Source organism: Octopus bimaculoides, chromosome 4 (genome assembly GCF_001194135.2).
Source record: "Octopus bimaculoides isolate UCB-OBI-ISO-001 chromosome 4, ASM119413v2, whole genome shotgun sequence".
NCBI lineage: Eukaryota > Metazoa > Mollusca > Cephalopoda > Octopoda > Octopodidae > Octopus > Octopus bimaculoides.
Window position 1 is genome coordinate 22,235,216 of NC_068984.1, and position 12,339 is coordinate 22,247,554.

Genomic DNA, 12,339 nt, shown 5'->3' on the forward strand with positions numbered 1-12,339 from the left:
TGCACTCTACGTCATAAGCCTTATATCTTCGAATCATGCGCACGAATTAATACAGGCATATAACGTTCTGAAACGCCTGCAGGCTAGATACATAGGCATGCTCTTATGTTTCTGATTGAATATACGCATATCTCACTACATTTATATATATATATATATATATATTATATAGCCATTTATTATTACATATAAGGACTCGGGCTGGTGCCTGGTAAACAAGGTCACCTATTCTCAGCCCTCCTCCTAAGTAGCAAATGATGATACATCTATTTCTGTTCATAGCTGCTATGTGTTAATAGTATGTTGGTATATAAATTTATAGCTCAGTGAACAGATGTAGACTGTAGGAGTCTGCCTTTACTTGGTTACTGAATCTTTAAATGCACACACGATATGGTTACATGTTATATTTACAAATGGTTTGCTAGAAGGATAGATGCTTCGCTGGACATAATTTATCTAAATACCTATATATATACAAATATATGTTTGTATGTGAACATACAGGTATTCATATATCTTATATACTCATATGTATGTGTGTATATATATATATATATATATACGTACCTTTATTCCTACAAACGCTAACACACACATACATACTTGTGGGTATATATATATCGGTGTGTATGTACATGTGTGTGTGTGTATGTGCGTCCATATATACATTTATAACCGAGCATAAATATGTTTGTGACAGAGAATCAGTAAGATCATACAAAGAGAGTTGATTCGTCACGTGATGTGTGAGTCATTGAGGATAGCGCTGTTTCTCCTTCAGTGCCTTTTCCATTTGAAAGCTTATTAAATATGCCAAAATCCACTCACCTTGCTATTTACACATACATACATACGTGCACCTATGTATACACACACACACACACACACACACACACACACAGAAAGACACTCAAATACACATTTTCATACATATATTAAATATGTGAATACATATGAATGCACAATCGTCATCCATGCGTGCGTTTAGCAAATTAAATAAAATTTACAAATTAATAAGTGTCTACAGAAAGACAAGATGATGAATTAATTGTATCTTACAATATTTATAGAAAGCTGTACACTATAAAACTTAAAACAATCGTAATGTTGTAGTTATTCCTGATATATCTTTTCCAATGTGTCGCAAAATTACATACAATGATGAATATGTATGATGTAAAGCAATTACAGTGAAGCTACCTTGTCGCAAGTAATTAAAATTCAACGATTTATTATCGTCTTTAATTGATGTTTCTTCATTTAATTACAGTGCTAAAAGTATCTTTACAAATGACTCTTCACTGAAAATAGCGACATTACTAAATATTTGTAACTGCACATAGAAAACTATCCACAGTAAACTATAACTGTAGTGTTTCGAATATATCTAAGCAATACAGAAGTTCTAAATATCTTCTAGCAACATATGTCTAGTTGAGTATGGCACTTACGTATCAAAAGTACAACTGATTGGTTATGATATTTTATAGATGCCAGCGAGACACAAATTGAAAAATTTTCGCTTTAACAGTTTAATTTATTTATAACTAAACTAGCTTTTAACTCCCTGCCAGCCCGACCAGACAAAACTCTTCTTTCTGTTTTTCTTTATCAGATATAGCATATCTTGGGCCACATTATTAAGTGTTTTCTTTCATTTTCAGGATACAGTATGCAATTTGATGAAGAGTTTGTTATTTCCGTAGAAGGGATAATCTTTAGGGTATAAGAATTGTAAGTGGTGTAGGGGTTACAATCACACATTATGAAAGAATACTGGTGAAATGTCAAGGATTCAATAAATTGCAAGTATAACAGATCAGATATAATAATCTGAGTCAAGAAAAGAAACTATGCACATTAGTTGAAATCAATTGTCCAGTAATGCCAAATATTGTTACAGAAAATATTTATGTGAAACTGATGAGAAATTTGCAGCTAATCCATCGGGATTATAGCTTCAGATTTCTAGGTTATAATTATTAGAGCACTAAGTTACGTGTTCTTGGGAAAATGGGTTTTACAAAGCCATTAAGAATAGGTCTAATGAAGAGATTACAACTACGAGCAATCAAAAGTCACTGTCGCAATATGTAAAACATTCAAGAAATTTATCATTAAATAAGATGCCATATCACGGCCATATCACGTTGAAAGCACCGGTTCTCGTCCGATCACCGAAGTTAAGCAACATCGAGCCTAGTTAGTACTTAGATGGGTGACCGCTTGGGAACCCTAGGTGCTGTAAGCATTCTTTTTCACGGTGGTGCACCAGCATGACCGCAGCCACTTGGCTGAAACACATAAATAAATAAATAAATATGCACTGATATTCTTCAAGTTATGAGTAGCTGTGCACATACATGTAACACACACACACACACACACACACACACACACACGTGGTTGATTTATACATATGTTAAGAAATTAGTGTAAATATTCTTTTCTATCAGATTTTTTCAAAGCGTGTATGATATCTAATATTATGTGAGAAGTTTAATTCGTAGAAATAACACCGGAATATGTCAATAATACTTACATTAATGTAGTGGATTATATTCATATACTTTTCAATTTTCAAGTCTAATAATATAAAGTGTGTCTTTTAAGAAAAACCGAGTCGTGTGTATTAAACATACGATTCGATATTTTCTTTATGTTTAGCCGATGTACTCATAACTTAGTAATTTTTATCTCTTTTACTTAATGTTTTGAACTTCTGCTCTCTACATATTTATGTATACGCCTATCTCTTGTATATTTGTTCTTCACCATAGCAGCTAAACATTACTACTCTATAGACGTCAGTTTGCAGTTGTGGTAGATAACATTTTGGAATCCCAGTTTATCTTTAAATCCGCCACAGTGGATGACAACGTACTCTTAACATTGGACTTATGCACATTTGGTTCCCTGCTATCTTTAAACATTAAAGCGATAAAATGTTTATGAGTTTTGGTGACAAAGCTCCATCCCACCTCCCTCACGATATTCCCTCCTACACAAATCTCAAAGAAACCGAATAAATGACGGTATAACCCACATCCACAGCAGAGTCACCTGACGAACAAATAAAATTCTCTTCAGAGTAACCGTTAACCACTGCAACATTTGTGCTAGAATCACTATTAAATTAAAAACCAGATCATAGTATACACAAGTATATTCGTACAATGTTTATATACATGCTCTGCATACAGAATAAAAAGGGTTATGCCAGAGTATAATTCCTAAAGACTTGAAGATGGTGAGAATATTAACATGAAGTGTAGTTTTTTTGTAATCGTGACCGTTATATCGAATTACAGGACTTGCATACGCCGAAAAAGATCGAGGAGAGAAACACTTCGCGTACTGCAAAAAGGTTATGCATGGTATGTTTTCAATAAACTTGATAAAACCCAGTCACATCCGAAAGGTTACGTTTTTGCAAGCCAAGAGCAAAAACAACTACGAAATATCCAGTAAACAAAAGACAGAACAAAGCATATAAGCTTCCAAGATGCAAGCGAAATTTGACATCAAGTAACACTTATGTGGAAAATATTAAGCATGATTAGCAGCTGTCCGAAAGCGTCATCCAGATATTGCCTCTTATTTTGATATGTCATTATTCCTGAAAGAATTTACAGTACAATCTGTAAGAGAAACTACACTGGGATAAATATAACGCTCTTAATGTTCAATACATACGTACACTCAAACACAAAGTTTGTTGATTGGCCATTATCATCAAACCTTCGTTTAGGCGCAAACATAACAGGACTGATATAAGTATTTGAAACTCAAAAGAAAACTCATGTAGTCATGGAGATGAGCTGTCCTACAGAAGTAAAAGCTTTTACAGTATCAGTGAGAAATTCAATATTTTTGAACAATTGTTTGAAACTCTGAAGCTTCTCAACACTGATTATATCAATAATTTTTGTGTATTTATCTATAATAGTAATTTTTTAAGCGACAAACACGAAAGGTTAGGATTTGCACGTAAAGAAAATGATTAACTAAAATGCATTTCACAAATACAATTGGGAAGTCGAGGGGAAAATTTATGGAACAATTTTTTTTTCTTGAAATTCGGCATGTAATGGATATCACTTTCATTATCCAAATACTGGCGATTAAGATTTGTTTCTAAATTTGAAACTAGATTCTTCCATGTAGTAAGAATTCAAATAAGTAAAAAAAAAAAGTAAAAGAAGAAAATGAAGCATACATAAGTACATAGACACACACTGCTACTAGCTAACGTGGGCTTTACAAATATAGTCTGTGAGCGGAACAGTAAAAATATGCAAGACTTTTCTGAAGCTCAACAAATAACAATTATCGTTGTTGTTATCCAAATTCCAAAGATGAAAAATTACATACATACATACATAGATTCCAATAAAATTTGTCACAGTTATCGCTACAGATTCTCTATAGAATTAATTCTGGCGTCTTAACAAAATCAGTGATGGCTATAATTTCTATAGATCTATAAAGATAACCAGAACAAGTGCTGTAAAAGCACTGCTACCACAGTAGAACAGTGTTGACTTATAAAACCATTTAATATACTTTGTATATTATGGCTGCATAACGAAATACCGTGTCCTTACATGTCATTAATATTCTCATAATACTTTTCTCAAGTACAATATGTAACATTATTTTTGCTATCTATATTCATACATTGTAGCTTTGTACCTTTATTAGGAACCAAGAACTTTTTTACAGGAAGAATGAATTCAAATAATTAAAAATCAAATATAACACACACGTATATACATATCTTAGCAAAAGAAAAGCTCAGAGCACTAACAAATATTACCTAGCCATTTAATATAAATGTGATTAGATTCAGAATCATTTTATCGAGATTATAATGAATGCAGAATACAACAAGAAGAAATGAAGGTAGTACGATTAACCCTCCGGGAACATGAAATGCATTATATTAAGAAACAAATAGATGAAATTTCTTTATATACAGATAATGTCATTATACATTATTTTTATTTGTCTGTTAACTCTATTTACCATTTCAGTTTCCTGTTCGGTTTTCTTATTTGTCTAGATCAAATGCATAATAAAATGTGGTAAAGTTAACTCAGTCGTTAAGTATCTAAATCGTTGCCATCATGAATTCTGGTTTCGACTGACTACTAGGTACGAGGGAGCATTCGGTTTAATCTAACCTAGTGTCTTGCTGCTATATATACATACAAACATAATACATATATAGTTTTTCACTTCTTTAAATCAATGGACCATTGAACTGCAGCCATGCTGGGGTACCGTCTTGAAGAATTTAGTCGAAAAAGTTCGTTCGTCATCACGTTCTGAGTTTAATCTACTCGGAGGTCGACTTTACCTTTCATCCTTTCGGGGTCGATAAAATAAGTACCAGATGAGCACTGTGGTCGATGTAATCAACTTACTCACTCCCTGCGAAATACCAGGCCTTGTGCCAAAATTTGAAACTGTTTTCCTCCTTCTTCTTATTTGCAGCTTAAGGCAAGACACCACCATTTGCATTTCAGATCAGCTAACTTCCGGTAGTACATAGCAGGTTGCTGGAAAGGATATCTGCGATAAAATGATATCCTATCTAACGCAATATTTATCTTTAATCCGTGTTCACCTCATTAAATAGGAGCAGATTATTAATTTCACTCGTTATAAGCAAAGAGTGCGACTTAAATATATATAAATATATTTCCCCCCTTCCCTCTCATATGTATAAAAGAGTGAATGGCGTTTAAGTTCGCAGTAGTTATTGCGTCTGTTTTTATGATATATATATATATATATATACATACAGAACGTCACTACTCGCTTTTATACTTGGTAAGCCTGACGTGTTAATTATTACTCATTAATATAGTCGGGTTCCAACATGGGCTGAACCAGCAAAATCTATCTACCCCACTTCACGGTCCATCACCATTGCTTCGAGGTCCTGGAAACATTCTAGGCCAGTGACTGCTATAAAGTTGTTCATGTGTGACGACGTTTGCCTCTTCTTACATCACCACGAAGTGGGCTGCCCAAGACTAATTTGGATGCTTCCAATTGAGGGTGGCGCAGGCAGTGATCAGATAGTTATAGCCGTCTTTGCCTGACTTGTCACTGGATTCCCTTTAAGATATATATAAGTAGTATTTATCAGTACTTGAACATGGCTGTCCCTAGGAACTGAGGTTACTGCCATTCTAACCCTTGGAGGACGCCTCTGCTAGCTGGTTATTTTTGCAACCAGCGCCCGATACATATTGCAAGTAGGGGACTGTCTCTAGGGGATGAATATTCACCACGGGGGAGGATCATAGAGAGCTCGAAACAGTACGGTCTGGTGGTCTCGAGGCTGAAGGAGGCGTCTTCCTGGGGTTAAAATATTAGTAATGTCATTTCCTACGGATCACCGATGTTGAAGCGGCGATAAACATTACATCTGATATTTTATAACTAGCTAATTTGTATATATATATATATATATATATATATATATATATATCAGGTTTTAAAGTAGGTCTACGCACAACCTGGTGGACCGTTATTGGCTTTCCAAATTGAGTTGAGTAAATATATCTATTTTTTATATATATATATATATATATACATACATGCATACATACATACAGAGGTTACATATATATATCCATGCATACATACAGAGGTTACATATATATTTTCATGCACCCATTACATACGTTAATACATGCATCCATACAGAACATATATATTTATACAAAGTATTACGTGTTCAACAACGTCTTTACGCAATCGTTGGTTTATCTATTTCACTTTCTTTCTAATAATTTTTGGGACAAATAAATTATTTAATGGATGTTGGAGAATTGCGTCATTGAGCAGATTCCATAAGTTGCAGGGATATTTTTTTCATATGCAATAACCTATACTATTCAAAAACAAACAAAATGAATACAACAGAGTGTAGAAGAGAACTGAATTCTCTCATTAAAAGCTAAGGCTAGGAAGCCTTACTAATTTTCTGTTTTCATTATAATTAGAAATTTGTTATAAGAACAGAATGAACTTGTTTTCTGGTAGCCGTTGATTTGAATGAGTGTTGAATTTATAAATATATATATATATACATATATTACACACACGCATATATATATATATATATATACGCACATATACATATGCTTGATAATTTAATGTTTGTATATTACACGCTGTTGCATGTATCGTAGAGCGAAATAATTACCAAACAATAGCAAACATCATTAATAGTTATATACTTTTTGGGATTCGCTTAGCTTCAATAATGAAAATCAATAAACGTGTCGTTTATATCATTGTTTCTAACAACGATTGATGTCATTTGATGGTTCGTATTGTCTTTGTAGTTGTTATTCTTGTTATTAATATCGTGATCCTCTTTTTTTTTCTCTATAATATGATAGTTTCTGTTGCTTCTGATAACGGTATTGTTGATTTTGCTACTGTAGCATTGTTGTGGATATGGCAGGGATTTTTGTTGCTCAAATAATTATGGGCGTTAAGTTGATTATATATACGCTGTTATCTATATGACAGTGTTCTGTTGTTGAGTTTGTTTCTGTTAATGTCTTTGCTAAAATTCTAGCCGCATCTTTTCTATGGTGATAGCCATTGTTGTTTACTTGTTCATCAAGTTGCCAACAATGGCGTAGCATTTACAATTATCAACAGGGACTTGATATTGCTTCAGTAATATGACCAGTGTTGTTACATATATGAAGGCTCACGAAGCCGGTGGAGTGTACGGAATCATAATTTATTGGACAATGTACGTACAAGCAATTATAGTAATCCCACGCGTTATGGAAGTGGTGTGTTCCTGAAACCCTAACCGTAACACGAAATTAACTTTCCCATTCATTTATATGCTATAACATGATAAATGTTCCGACACAGCCATTTGTGTTCATAATAATAACAATTTCTAAACTATACAATATGTATATATAAAAACGGTTGAACAGAAATATGTTCAAGTATAAATTAGAATCGTAATATTGTCTCAAAGTACGTTCTCCTCACAATAGATGTTGAGATTGACTAAGGTGTTAAAGATTCTTGGAGAAATGCGAGTTACGGAGAGGATGAGGAAATCTAATTTCTATTTTATAGTTCAACGTCATCAACATCTGAGGGACGGATAATTCATCCTCAATTATTTGATGTTAATGGATGCATCACCTCTTTGTACAACTCAGTGTAGGAACTGAGCTCATTGTAAACTCCTCTTGAAAATTTTATGTTACGTTCACGATGTGAGACATTATCAGTAAGAACTTGCAAATCTAACACTAACTATCAATCTCTATCAATATTCTTTACGGTCAGAGATGATGGAATTTTCGTATCCTCATGTTACATATCCCACAGCATCTTCTCGCTAAATAAATTGTCTTCAATTATCGGTAAATCCAACTGCAGCGCCGATGAACAACCATTCAAGACCAAAGTCATGACATCAAACTTTTAAAATATAGTAAAAAATTATTTAATATGACACTTTCAATTTTAGATGGTTTGCTTTTCTTGTTTATATTATTGTTGCTGTTGTTTTTTTATCATTCATTAAGTGAGTTTGTGATAGCAGTGTCTCCACTGATCATTTTAGAGTTAATGAGATAATGATAGTAGTGAAGGTTGATATTTATTATTTAATGCAGATAAAATCTAAAACAGAGTAGCTGTAAGTTTCTTGTTTACAACAGTACAATAGTCGTGCGAACTTATGTAGTATGTTGATGCAATTATGTGTCAGAAACTGCTAAAAGTTAACCGTGTTTCCGTAAATTCAAAATTACTGACTGTATCCCAAGATTTTTCATAATCATATTTTACAATTTCCATAAGCGAAAAATCCCGTAACCTGAGGTAGCCGTAATGCGAAGGACATCTGCGATTATGGTGGCCTTTGCTTATTCCCAAGTTAACCATGAGTGAGCAAATCTATGATCAAAGGCATTCCTGTCGTAGTAACCTTGTATTTGTTTCAGTCAATTTTTAAAACGAAATACATTATCGAAAGTGTTAATTTTTAATATGGCATGATGTCACTAGAGGGAGATTTGGCTACTATTGTTAACTGATTGTGCAACCGTGTTAACGCTCAATAAAACGAAGTAGTACAGCTGCCTTCATACTTGGCTCGAACCTCTACCACCCGGTATCGTTAAAATAATTTCTGTAAACATCCTGTGATTGCTTTATTCTTTTCTATATTTAACCTTCTGCCTTGTCAAAAGAAATCAAGTTAATTAGCAAAGACATTGTTAATACATAATTTTCTTGTCGTCATCGTTACAGTGTCTATTATTTAATATTTCTGTCTCTCATGCAGTTATCCAAACTGTCTTCATCTTTCCTTTGACGTTATCGATATTGTCTTAATTGTATTCTTTTTCGTCTGGTGGTGTTTTTATTTTAGTTATTGTCACGGTTGTTGTTTGGCCTCGGGTCAGCAGTGATTGATAACACAATCAGACATTCCAGAAGTGACTATACCGTTTTACCTCTGTTTCTCTACATAATGTGTACGTTTTTATTCTAAACTAATACAGTATGAATTGAAGGAATTTAGTTGCTATTTCTTCCCGGTCAAATAAACATAGTTGGTTGGTTTCCTATGGTGTTACTTCAACAAACGACTGATTAAAACGTTCTTCATTATCAATTTTGAACATATTTCATGTCTCTACCGTCACACACAGTAGGCGGTGCTCTGAGCAGGGCACTGATTTACAGTATGGAATCTCCATAGACACCAGTGGAACAGGATAGAAAGATGGCTGATCGAGTTGATAGTGGACCAAGACATTGAGAAGAAATAAAGTTTTAATGTTTCATTGTAGTTGATGCTCTCATTATTTATCACTGCTATTTTAGTTCTTAATGTTATGGTCGTTAATGCTATTATAATGTTTAGCCCAGTTCGACTGTTTAGATGTAAAATAAAAGGCATTGCAACAGTTAGCAAGCATCTTCTGTCTATATCAGGGTCAATAATGTCCTTTTGTAAGCCTATAGTGTGTGACTTGAAGGAAGTCCAGTTGTTGTTTCTTGTTGGTTATTGCCACAAATGCTGTTTATATTTGTCGTTATTTTAACAATGTCAAGAATATTAGTATTAGAATTTTTTGTTGTGGCCTTTGTTATTGTGTAGTGGATTGTAGCAAAATCAGAAGAACATCAGGAAAAGTGTGGTATTTTGCAGTGGTTTTGCGCGTTCGGTATCGCTTTTTATCCTTCCAGTGGAGATAAAGTAAGTGCCAGTCGTTTAATAGAATCGATTCAGTTGACTGTATCCTTAACTCAACAAAAGTTTCGTAATCTTGCGCCAATATTAAATATCATTATAACTATTAAGAGGGTTGTGAGTTGGTAGAATCGATAAAGTCTCGAAGAAAATTTCTTGTTTGTTGTATCTGCTCCTATTTTTTACATTCTAGGTAGAAATCTCGCCAAACTGAGATGTCATCATTTCGGTGGCGATAAAATGGAGTACCGCTCCTGTACTGTGATTGATCGACTAAACTTTATTCGAAGTTGCTAGTCTTGTACTTAAATCAGAAACCGTTATTCACTGTTGTTAATGGTCATAGATTTCATATTTATATATTTCGTAAACCAAAAGCATATTTTTGTAGTATCTAATTTTTTCTAATTAGGAACCCAGCTCAAAAAATCCTGCGAAAGTTGACGTTGATTCTCTCCCTTTCGGATCGATTAAAATAATTACCAGTCTTGTACTAAAGTTAATTTATTCGACATCTTCCTTAATGCTGTAATATTAGAAGTCATTAAATTCGTTATAGTAATTTTTACCATTGTTGACATAGTTGCTGGTTCGTTGTGATAGCTATTGTTGATTTTCTAGCCTTAGAATACACAACTTTTCTGAGGTTAAATGAAAGTTTAATCAGAGATAGGAAGTAGTAGAAAGTAGAGTAAAAGATAAAAATAAATGCTGATGAGTGAAAGTGTCATGATAATAAAACTAACGTTATTGGAAGGGGAAATAATGTAGCAGTAGAAATTGGAGGTGGGAGAATCTAACGTTCAGTGATAATAAAAGGGGGGGGGGTAATGGAAGAACTAATTTAATGGACTTGAGAGAGAAGGGGCTAGTAGAGAGAAAAGTATGTGAGAGGAAATGGGGAGAGGAGAAGTGTGTGATTTTGTGTGTACGTGTTTTTGTACATGTATGTAGATGACGAGTAATAAAATGGAAGACTGATAAATAAATGAGAGAAATGCAATAAAAAGAAAGGATGAAAGAAAGAGAAAGTGGGAACAGAAGAAAATAAAAAGAGTATGTGAGGAGATAAGATATTGGTAAAAAAATGCTGATATTTTGAACCTCACAATTTCCGATGACCTTTCTTAATGACCTCACATCTACAACACAGCTCAAAATGCATCACAAGATTTAGACTTTTTTTTTTCATTGCCAGAAGTTTCCCAGATCCTAACAGATGTTGAATGTTTTACAGTGTAAGTGCGCGAACGACCCATTTTACAACAGCGCTGATACAAGGGCGCATTCGCTACATATTTTAGGTCACCTCCAAAGAAAGGCATTGTTCTGTAGCTTTAATATTTAGTCTTCATATAGCAGTTAATGAATTCCAATATATTGTAAATATTAACACATCGATTTAAGTTTACTATGAAGAGAAATAAAGCAGACCTATGATTAGAGGTGTTCCGGCTGTGAACATCCTGTCTTTTTCCTTTGACTAAGGAATGTAATAAGATTATATTACGTAACGGGTCCTTTTCAAAGATATTTAGGTGAGAGTGATTTATGTTGTTCCTATCAGCTAGAGTGATCCAAAAGGAATTTAGCTGTTGGCTTGAAATTGTAAAAATAGCCCTTATAAGGATGATAGAGGGAAGAATCTGGTAGATTGCAGGACAAAATACATCATGATATTTAGTTACGTAGATCTCTGGTATGATTTCAACTCTTTTTTGTCTTTCGTTACTTTCCAGTCAATAAAAACTGCTGGCACACTCCAATCAACTATATAGCTCCATTCACATCAAGATGGATAGCCCTTTGCATTTTAAAAAATCAATTGGATCTATTTTAAAACGGGGGCGCCAGTTTTCATTTATGTTTTATGTAGTGTTTTTGGTACGGAAAGACTTTCAAACTTCGTATACTTATCTATTTTGTGTTATAGAACAGAAAAATATTTTTGTATTCGAATTTATTTCATGTAAAAAATTGTCTTATTTCGATAATTTCTACTAATCACTGATGTCTATTCAGTTGAAAACAGTTAGCGCTGTAACGGTGTATATCGTATTAATCCC

General features: G+C 33.6%; 1 protein-coding gene and 1 non-coding gene across 2 annotated transcripts in view; one reads left to right on the forward strand and one right to left on the reverse strand.

Annotated features, from left to right (window-relative positions):
* LOC106882109 (tetraspanin-8-like) overlaps nucleotides 1-12,339 on the reverse strand; it is a 701,753-nt gene that overhangs the window by 649,962 nt on the left and 39,452 nt on the right. The window lies entirely within an intron of this gene.
* On the forward strand, nucleotides 2,136-2,254 carry LOC128247752 (5S ribosomal RNA). Its single transcript, XR_008264101.1, has one exon. It is a non-coding gene; the product is annotated as a 5S ribosomal RNA (ribosomal RNA).